This window comes from Notothenia coriiceps, unplaced genomic scaffold (assembly GCF_000735185.1).
Source record: "Notothenia coriiceps isolate Sejong01 unplaced genomic scaffold, NC01 NC01_scaffold00011854, whole genome shotgun sequence".
Taxonomy (NCBI): Eukaryota; Metazoa; Chordata; class Actinopteri; order Perciformes; family Nototheniidae; genus Notothenia; species Notothenia coriiceps.
In genome coordinates this window covers 10,170-21,126 of record NW_011344555.1, presented here as the reverse complement: position 1 = coordinate 21,126, position 10,957 = coordinate 10,170, and the positions used below count along the sequence as shown (strand labels likewise).

Here is a 10,957-nt window from a genome sequence, read left to right as displayed (position 1 = left end):
CAGACACACACATACAGTGGAACAGTCGGACATGCAGAGCGCTGTTTGTAGTGGACATAGCGGAACATTTAGACTCGTTGCGTTGTGGCGATGTCTCGCAGATAACACATATGAAAAGTATAATTTGCTCAGAGTCCAGAGACAGTTGTGGTTCGGTCCGGATCCGGACCGGAGTCCGGACTTTGAGGATGCCTGGAATAAACCAATCATGAACCGCATGACCTTCCCCCTTGTGGCATAAACATGCATGTGCAGGTCAACAATTAATCTTATGGGTGCTAGACAATCATATTAGCCCTCTTTCTTTTTCGTTTAATCCATGTTTTACCTTTACCTAATACACCTGGGATACCAAGCTGTATGAAGTGGAAAATAGCAGTAAATAAATAATACAAAATAAACGGGGTACAGTAATTCTATTTGCGTTGCATATTTCATTACAGGTCAAATAAATGCAAGTGACATTAAAAAGGACAGACAATAATAATAATTTGCAAGTAAGACATATCATTTGGGGTTTCTATTCATGCTTCAAGGTTAAACAAATACATTCTTTCTCATAGAGTGGCTGAATATACATGTATCCACCTTTTATCTGAAGATTTGTGTTCTGCACATTCGTTATAAAAGTGAGTTATTTCCTGGTATGTCTCTTTTAAAATGCTTACAGCAGCAGGTAAATGCAACAACAAGGAAACAAAACATCCATACTGTAAAAAAGTATGCATCTACCCCACACACACACCAACAAATACACACACTGTAACAACACACACCTGTTGACACTGCCATAACAGATCTCAGGTCAGTTAGCTCTCCAGTAAAAAAGGAACCATTTCAGAATAAGCTTCCTTAAACACATCAACATTCAGATGAAATGAATGTGTTTCAAAGGCCCGGCGGCAACAATTAATATAATCCTATTTGTCACAGACACACGCTCGCAGCCACATTGACACATTTACTGCCNCGCACTACTTCATATAGAATAAACCAGGGGTACTCAAATACAAATCTTAATGACCGTAATAAACGGACCTTTGTCTTATTGAAAAGAAAATGTTGGACCTTTAAGATTTGTATTTGAGTACCCCTGGTTTATTCTATATGAAGTAGTGCGTTGTGTGCTGCCTGCTGTACATGCCGACATCGTGCATATGTGCCTGTTCGCTAGGAAGTTGAAAGAACGCTTTTCTACGCCTACAATTGCGTTTAAAAAAGTGAATATGTTTGCAAGAGAAAGACAGAGAGAGATGGACAGACGCATTATGAGTATACGTGTTTGAGTAATAACACCCATGTAAAGTGTAGTAGAAGTGGGTCACAGTGACAGATCCATTCACACGTGTCTTGTTTTCCAGACTGCGTCCTCTCTGCTGTGATTTATGTTTCCGTCGAGGAGAGAGATAAGTCTCTGTGCTGTCACGCAAAGTGCGCCGTCTGCAATATTAATAATAGCACAAATAAATGAGGGAAGGGAATTAGTCTCAGCGCAGCGTCTATGTGATGTGACAAATTAGGTCGTCTCAGATAACGGCGATGATTTGTCGGATACACAGACGTACAGCAGAGGGATGAGAGCAGGTCGCGCATTAAAGAGCTGCTCATTGATGGGACACTTGACCTGGAACGGGTCAAACACTGGTCAGGGAGCTGTGGACTTCTACTGCTATTAAATCCTTATACAATGTTGAGTTGAAGACTGTTTTTTTAAATATCAAACATGTGCCTCGTGGTTTTGTTATAGAGGGACTCTTTGACGCGTAATGAATGTTCCTCAATCCAGCGGGAGAAGAAGATAAGACAGTATTTTATTGACCCCAATTTGGGAAATGTTTGCGTTGTAGCAGCATAAAAAAAACATGGCATTGAACAATACAAATTCAAAGACTAGAAATAAACATTAAAGTAGCAAATATACATGTTGAATTAACAAGGTCTCAGAAGTACTCAGATATAGAAGTTGTAGGGCTTTGTTCTGATACACCAAAAGAAGTAAACAAGTATTTGTGGTAAAGGGTCAAAGGTAAAAACCCACTGTGGAGACTTGCTTCACACAAGAGATTCAAAGACATCACCTTTTTTTGTGTCAATTTATTGAACATGTCAGAAACAAAACATACAAAATAATAATGATATATATATATTCATTTTTTTTGTCACTCAAAATAATAATTCTAACAAAGAACAAAAAAAAAAAAAAAAAAATTCTGAAATAGTCTCTGTCATGTTCAACAGGGGCAAGTAGAAGCTTAAAAAAACATTGTTCTGGTCCTTCCCCCTCTAGCATACATTTTCCTTATAAATAAAACATTAGGTCATCGTCATCAGCGACATGTTTGTCTTGTTAATTTGTTTGTTTTTTGTTTTTTTACAAAACAATCAGAAATAAATTACTTTTACAATTACAAGAAATAACAAATGGGATTTTACCGGTCCTGTTCATAACCATTAATGATTTGGCTCCTAAATAATACTTTCAATTTAGATTTGCACAACATTTCAGTGCATCGTTAGTTATTCCACAGACTAAAGGCTTTTGATGAGATGCAATGAAGTTTGGCATTTGTTCGTACGGGTGGACTTTGAGGAACTGGGATGGGCATTTAACTAGTTCTTATATTTTATAGACCAAACTATCAAGAAATCAAATGTTTTTGAAGATATCTGCTGTTAACCTATGGCCTTTTGTCACTTTTTGAATTCACCTGGAAACAGTTTTCATGTTACAAGTTTCCTGCACCGTTTTCTTTTCAATTCTGCTAAAGTCTTGTCAAATCGGTATTTATGTTTTAAGCTTGAATGTTTTTATTTGAATGTATTTTGTTTGATTTGGTTTGTCCTTCAGGGCCACAGTACAAACGATTTTTTTGAAAATAACAATCATTTCAAAGCTCTCAGGGCAGCTCCATGTGTTAATGTTTCATTGAAAGAAACAAAGAAAATCAAAATGAGGTAAAAGAAAGCAATCAATGAGTGAAAGCAACAATTACAAGAAACTGGGGGAAGCAAAAAGGAGAACATTGAGACACGAGACAAATGTTGTAAACATGCTTAAAAACGCAATAACAAGGATGGAAAAAAAACACACAATAAAAATGAACCTAATTAGGAAAAAACAATCTGGAAAACAAGGAGAAAAGGGAATCTGTAAAGAAAGCAAAGTATAATACATGGAAGAAGCTTCTCTCGTCAGGAAATGTCCTCAGTTATCTTGCTCATTCTTTCATCTTAAAACTAAAGGTTACGTCAAAGACAGCTACACCTTTCATAACTCAACAAGTTTTTAGAAATAAGGGGACGTTTGTTTTTGTCATATTTTGTTTGTGATTTCAAAGAAAAGCGATCGGCTTCATAATCCCCCCTCTGCCGTGCAGGTGGAGCTTTTCCTCTTTGGCACATTTAACGTCCTGCGTGCTAATCTGACGTCGGATCCACGATGCCACCTGGTTTTGAACTCAGCCAGTGACGCAAGGTCAAAAAACAGGGTCAGAGACGTGAGCGCTGTACAGTATTTTGGGGATTAAGAGGCCTATTGTGCTGATGTTCAGGTGTATATCAGTATGTAGTGTCTCTACTTTAAAGAGTCCTCTCCTGCTGATGTTCAGGTGTATATCAGTATGTAGTGTCTCTACTTTAAAGAGTCCTCTCCTGCTGATGTTCAGGTGTATATCAGTATGTAGTGTCTCTACTTTAAAGAGTCCTCTCCTGCTGATGTTCAGGTGTATCTCAGTATGTAGTGTCTCTACTTTAAAGAGTCCTCTCCTGCTGATGACATTGTGGAATAGCCTCCCTGGCACTTTAGGTAGCTCTTGTTTCTCCTCTGGCACCTTATATGTCGTAGCTGCTACATTGCACTGGCATGTGGTTAATGCTTGTGTATGCTGCTCTTGCTCTTTTGCACTTTTTGCATATCATGTATTTTTTTTTTTGCAATGTTTCTAAAATGTAATTTTCTTAAATGTTTTATGTGAGGGACTGCAGATGGAAATTAGCTCAAAGCTAAATCTGGCACTGTCACGCTTGATACATTTTAATGTTTTAAGTGTTCATTTCTGTGCATTGTGCCTGCCAAGTAAACGATTAAATAAATAAATCAACCCTGACCTCCTCTTAAAGTCAAGCCACATCTCGATAGTGAAACATACAACATCACGTATCCGTAGGCCCTTGATTTTGATGAGAAATCTAAGCAAAAACAAACCTTTTAGAGGTTTTGTGCTTTTGTTACAACCTCACACTGTTTCTGCCTCTGCTACTGAGAAAGGACCCCCGAACAACTGCAAGGTCACTTGTCGAGAACGCTTGAACAGCAATTGTTTCAAGCATTAGAACAAATGACCAATACCGTCAATGTTCGTGGCGGTAGTCTTGGTGTTTCCACAGAGAGGGGTGGATGCCTTTGGAGGGAAAGGCTACAGAACAAGCCCTTTAACTAAAGAAGCTGTTGACGTTATAAGCTAAGATCCTTCTACCTCATCATTTGACATCATATGAATGTTTCATCATCATATCAATTACTTGATATGTCATTATTGGACCCCCCTGAAGGACTGGCCAGCTCTAAAAGACTCTAGCCTACAGCATGCTAAATAGGCTCCAACCCCCATGACCTTGGCCAAATGGGTACAGAAAATGGACACATGCTTATGAAATCATTATTGAACTGCTAGTTAGGAATGTCCCGATCACCTTTTTTTGCTCCCGATCCGATTCCGATCATTTGATTTTGACAATTTGCCGATACCGATTTTTCCCGATCCGATCTTTATGCAATGCATTAAGAGAAAAGAATGCCAGATTTGAGAGAAATAAGCAACCAGGTCTATGAAAACAAGCCCCAAAGAAGCAACACATACATGATGTTGTGTAATTTGAAACCAAAACTAAGGCCTCAGGATGACTTTAAGACTTGAAAATGGTCTTTTTTGTGTTAACATTGAATACAACAACATTTAAAAAAAAGTATTTAAAAAAAAATAATAAAAATCCCGATCCCCGATTTTTTTCTCACGATTCCGATCTTTTGAAAATCACGTGACCGGCTCCGATCCCCGATCACGTGATCGGATCGGGACATCTCAACTGCCAGTAAATGGTGTCTTTTATATATTTCATGTTCTGCTCTGCTGCACACGAATGGATGTTTTCAATAGCAGCAAGCTCAGATTGTCCGGAATGAATAGAAGAAGAAGAAATGGCAAGGTTATTAAGAACTCAATTTTCTTGAGAAGAACAAGATCTTTTTGTCGTCCAAACCCAACGCAGTGGTCATAGCCTCTTCCTGGTTGCATCACAGTGACCTCTCTCATCTCTGCGCTTCTAATAAATCTGTCTTGTGGATCACTTTGCAGTCTTCATGCAATAAATCCAGTTCTGAGGTTAAGGGCACTTTTTACAGTGTGTACTTGAAGGCATTCACTGTGTGCATTCAATTGTGAAGGCAGTAGATGTTAGACAAAAGAGAGCCTGAGCTGCAATATAAAACTTTACTTTTACACCCACACACAAAGAACCAATAACCACATGAACTATTGTGAGATAGACGGCTTCAGGAAGTTATTAGCTTTGTTGTTTTGCAAGATGTGGAGGGAGAGAGTTGCATTATGCTGTTTATTGTGTCATTAAATGTTGTTCTTATGCCTTTAGCGGTATAAATAATGTTGGCATGCCTAAGAAACACTCTCAAGAGGCGATAGCATGACAGATGGAGACTAAAAGGGCATAACCTAAAGGAAATCCTTATCCGCTTTAAGGATAAAGACAAATACATGACATGCAATCAAGATTGATAGGTTAAGGAATAGGAAAAGTAGAGCAAAAAAGTCCCTATAAGCTTCCCTGAGCTGCTCTATAGGACACATCCAATGAGGGTTTGCTGACCGTGTAATTCCCAACATGTCCACCAGATGCCCCCAAAGTGTCTTACTCATTACCAATAAGTACCCAGTTCCACCCTGCCACACCTTGACATTATCAACTCTGAAGATAGAAACAAAAAACAGCAATAATCGTGAAAGTAATAGCTTGTGTAGTCTTTCTGCAGTCCTGATATTGATGGGGAGTTCGTTCCACCATTTTGATCAAGTATAGCAAATAGAGTGCTTTTATGAAAGAGTAGCAAGCGGATTGGCTGATGCAGATTCGTGTCAATTGTCCCCCAATCAAGGGTCAATGCATGCTCCCATTTTGATTTGCCAAATCTATAATTTGTCTTTTCATAACCTTTCAGACATTACTTCCTCTCAGTATCATTGTTGGGCTTCCAACAAGTTGCCTGTCCATTGTCGTTTGATTCTGGTCAAAGTCTTCAATTGAACCTGCTCTGTATTATTGTGTATGCATGTGTGTGTCTATTGTACAAGAACCATGGCAATGAGTATATATGTTTTGAATGGAGATGGTTAAGCATATACTTTAACACCCATCATTGAAGCTGCAAAAGAGACGGGCTGAAATATGGGTTAATACTTGATTCTTTCAAAATACAAGTTGTGTACATTATGTAAAATGCCCGGGAGGCAATAAGCATATGCAATGAATATAATCGAACTGGAATGGACCCAACCATCTTGGAGAAGGAAAATTCGCCATGAAAGAAACCCCCCTTTTCAGGGTCAAACAACAAGGCTGCGGCTGACACAAGCCCAGGGCTAGTACCATTCAAGGATTTATTTATGCCCTAACTGCATTTCTCCAGTAGCAGTGAACATCTGATCTTCCTATTCATCTTCAAAAGACTTCAGATGACTGTGGCCTGAATAGTGCTTCTGTGCCAGTGGGTGCAAAAAATGCTGTGCTCCACAGTTTCTGCCCTGGATAGATGCTACATGTGCAAACCCTCCAAAAGAGACCAAGCACAGAAAACAACCGTGGTGTTAATCTCACTGCTGTTAAGACTGATAATGTGGTGGGATGATTTAGGATGCATTGTTCCCGGATCAGATTCATCTCCTCCCAGAAGCTCGCCAACATCTTTGGCTAAGCCTGGTATTAAGGAGCTGCTGTTGGAAAGGACTCAAAGCTGCAGTAAAAAACTCCGTCACCCACTATTCTCAATTCATCAAATGGGACCATGAGTGTGCAAGCAGCTGAGCCAGAAAAAACATTTTCAAACCTCATCGGGGGCCAATACTTTAATCTGAAATACCTTTAAGCATGAAGATTTATTCAAAAGTTTGATTTCAGCTCTTCAAGGCAAACCGACACTTCAAGCCATTTCAATTATGGAACAACTTGCAAAAAAGAAACAAGAAAAAGACAAAACAGATTTTATTTCAGGCTTCTGAGGCTGGGCTGATTCGTCTGTGTTCAACAGATCCCCTTCACACACTGTATGTAATGCTTTTTTAATGTAGGATTTTAAAATTCTGTTAGATTCTCGGGGTTCATTGAGGAGAGCTGTTCAATATGTTATGTCAAAGACTTTGCCGCTATCCCCCCATCTTTTTTTCCTACAAACCAGGCCAGATACTTTGAGCTATAAATCTTCATTTTGTTGAAGGGCCAGAATGCACACTTCAATCCCAACATGTCTTCAGACCTCTCTTGTAATGGTGGTAACCTACTGGGCAGGGGAGACATTTCGAGATGTTGGAGCTCTATTCGGGGAGAATACAAAAAACAGGTTTCAATGGGTAACTTTTTAAAGGGGCCCTATTCTGCTCATGTTCCTGTTCATATCAGTATTTCATGTCTCTACTTTAAAGAGTCCTCTCCTGCTGATGTTCAGGTGTATATCAGTATGTAGTGTCTCTACTTTAAAGAGTCCTCTCCTGCTGATGTTCAGGTGTATATCAGTATGTATGTAGTGTCTCTACTGGGACATGTCTCCATGCTTGTTCAAAAAGCTCTTTATTGTTCTCATACTGCCTGTGCTGCAGCACCTCTTTTCACCCTCTGTCTGAAACCAGAGCCCAGTCTGCTCTGATTGGTTAGCTGGTTGGCTCTGTTGTGATTGGTCAACCGCTCAGAGGTTTCCTGCCTCTTATGCTGCGTTCACACCGGACGTGATGCAAATATTCGCTTCGCTCTAATCGCATCGCTCTAAAGGCTCGAGTTTCACCGCGGCTGCCAGCTGTGTTTACTCGCGTCATTCAAACAAGACGCGCTGGCTCGGGAGCTACAACTAANAAAGAGTCCTCTCCTGCTGATGTTCAGGTGTATATCAGTATGTAGTGTCTCTACTTTAAAGAGTCCTCTCCTGCTGATGTTCAGGTGTATATCAGTATGTAGTGTCTCTACTTTAAAGAGTCCTCTCCTGCTGATGTTCAGGTGTATATCAGTATGTAGTGTCTCTACTTTAAAGAGTCCTCTCCTGCTGATGTTCAGGTGTATATCAGTATGTAGTGTCTCTACTTTAAAGAGTCCTCTCCTGCTGATGTTCAGGTGTATATCAGTATGTAGTGTCTCTACTTTAAAGAGTCCTCTCCTGCTGATGTTCAGGTGTATATCAGTATGTAGTGTCTCTACTTTAAAGAGTCCTCTACTGGGACATGTCTCCATGCTTTATTGTTCAAAAAGCTCTTTATTGTTCTCATACTGCCTGTGCTGCAGCACCTCTTTTCACCCTCTGTCTGAAACCAGAGCCCAGTCTGCTCTGATTGGTTAAAAAAAATAAAAATGTTTTTAGTATGACACGTTATGCTTTCCAGAACAGAGCATCTCATTGTACAGAACACATGCTTGTGTAAGTTAAAATGTGGCATACATAAAGTAAAGCCTGTATATTTCTCCCTCTGAGGCCCTGAGGGCAAAGCACAGAAAGATTGTCATACTTCTTAGCCTGGAGCTGAAATCAATTTAAGTCTGGAGCAGCTTCCCAATATAACAGTCCAGATAAGTCATCCCCTAACAAGGAGACTGACATACTTCCTGTGCATGAAATGCCTTCTGATTAAATTGCCCATTTGGCAGAATCCCAAGCGTCAAATGCTCGGTCGTCCCTTGATGGTGATCTGCTCCTCCAGAGCCACATTGTGTGTCCTCATTGTGACAGGAGGAGAGGACAGAGACTGCTGCCGTGCACTTCACCTCTGCACCCTCTCTGCAATGCTGGTATCACACTGCAGGTGAGATGATAATGAAATAACAGGGGAGAGTTTTGGGGCTGATCAGAGTCACCGTGAAACATCTTGATTTAAAATAGCCTCACACTGTCCCAAAGGGGGAAATCAGGCTGCAGCGTTCTGATAACCCTGCTGTTAAAGCACAGTCTGCATGCCGTGGCCCTTTTTCAGGTTTATGGAACAAACTATCCAGAGGATTACTATTCACAAGGACAGTGCAACTCAACAACAACACAACAACAAAAAGGCGGATTTACGCGAACAACGAAGAATCTAGGCTGATTAGTAATGGGATTTGTTCTAGGTTTCTAAGGATGGCTTGAAGAGATCTAATAAAAACAAAGGGAATACTTATGATAGATCACCATCCGAGCAGTGTTAGGGGCATTTTATAATTTGGTTTCATTTGGTTTGAAAAATGACAACACTATAAAGTCCCGTGAGGCAGACACAACTACCACAAAAAAACTGCCAACATTTGCTTCAGATATCTATTTTTACACATTAATAACTTAAGTTGTTTTTTAAATGTTGTGTTTTCTAGTTCCATATCAAATCAGATTGGAGTGAACCTATAGAAAAAATAATTAAGTCTTGAGCTAGATCCCTCTGAGATTATAGTAACCCGAAATTGAAAAAAAACAACATTGCGTAAATACGACCACAGAGTGAACTGGCACACTTTAAGCAGCACCAATAGGAACATTCAAGGATTAGTTCAGTGATGCATAATAATACATGAGGTCATAAAGTCAGCGGTGAGTCGTTATTACCACAGAAATCATGATTGCTATAAAGAATGATTGGGTGATATAGAAATGAGAGATAAAGTGTTGATGTGTTCAGGTGCGACAACAAGTCAAACTGATCAAACCTGAACATTAGTTTGAGTTTTGTTTGTGTCGAAATGTTTGTAAAAATGGTGAATTGCAGATCAAACTCACCAGCTGAAGCTTTCACAGCAGAAAACATCGCAGCAGAGCTTCCACCTCTTTACTGCTCATCGTCCGTCGCCAACAGAAAAACGTGTTCATTTCTGTCTAGGACACTTCCTCCTCTTCCTCCTCTTCTTCCTCTGCCTACATCCAACCAGACTTTTCCAACATCTGTCGCATCACAGTCGCGCGCTTCTCTCCGTCCTCCCACTGACGCACTCCTCGGGGAGTTCTTTAGATAATTGCGCTACTAAAATAATTCAGGTCGACTGTGTCTCTGGTTGTGTGTGATGATGATGAGGATGGTGATGATGATGATGATGAGGAACTGCTGGTGTGCTGATGCTTTCTGCGCATCTCCATCCCTCCGCTCAGTTGGAGCAACAATCCCAAAGACTCTCGGCTGGATCCGCGCCATGTGCCGTCCCGTAATGCCTCAAATCCCCGGGGTTGGGTAGTGTAACGAATAGTGGGACTACTACAGTTTTCACAAACATGAATCAGTGGGCAGAACAGATATAAATAGCGAACAAATCCCATCATCCTGTTCGTTTTTACCAACACATTTCCACTACTTTTAGAAGTGCAGAGCATTTACGTGTTTTGCCTAATAAGAAGCTAAATTAATAAGTAAGATTGATTAAAGTGTAATGTATGAACACTGACGAAAAAACATGCTGCTCATATTTTTTCGTAGTTATACTGTGGTTACGCAGTTTGAAGGATTTCTTTATATGTATTGAAAAACATTTTGACTCACTGTTTCCCTTCTTCACACTTTAAGGAGAACCAATAAGCATTCTAGGATTAGTTCAGTGATGCATAATAATACATGAGGATCAATGCATGCCATAAAGTCAGCAGTGAGTCGTTATTACCACAGAATACATGATTGCTATAATTTATTATGGGGTAACATGAGAGTCAAAGTGTGGATGTTTTCAAGTCCAACAA

General features: G+C 39.9%; 1 protein-coding gene across 1 annotated transcript in view; it reads right to left on the bottom strand.

The window, feature by feature from the left end:
- The window catches only part of LOC104947071 (leucine-rich repeat and immunoglobulin-like domain-containing nogo receptor-interacting protein 1), a 25,297-nt gene extending 14,963 nt beyond the window's left edge, over positions 1 to 10,334 (bottom strand). The window contains exon 1 of the mRNA XM_010773010.1: positions 10,013 to 10,334. The gene's annotated coding sequence lies outside the window, so the exon portion shown is untranslated. The remainder of the gene's footprint in view (positions 1 to 10,012) is intronic.
- Positions 10,335 to 10,957: the final 623 nt, after the last annotated feature.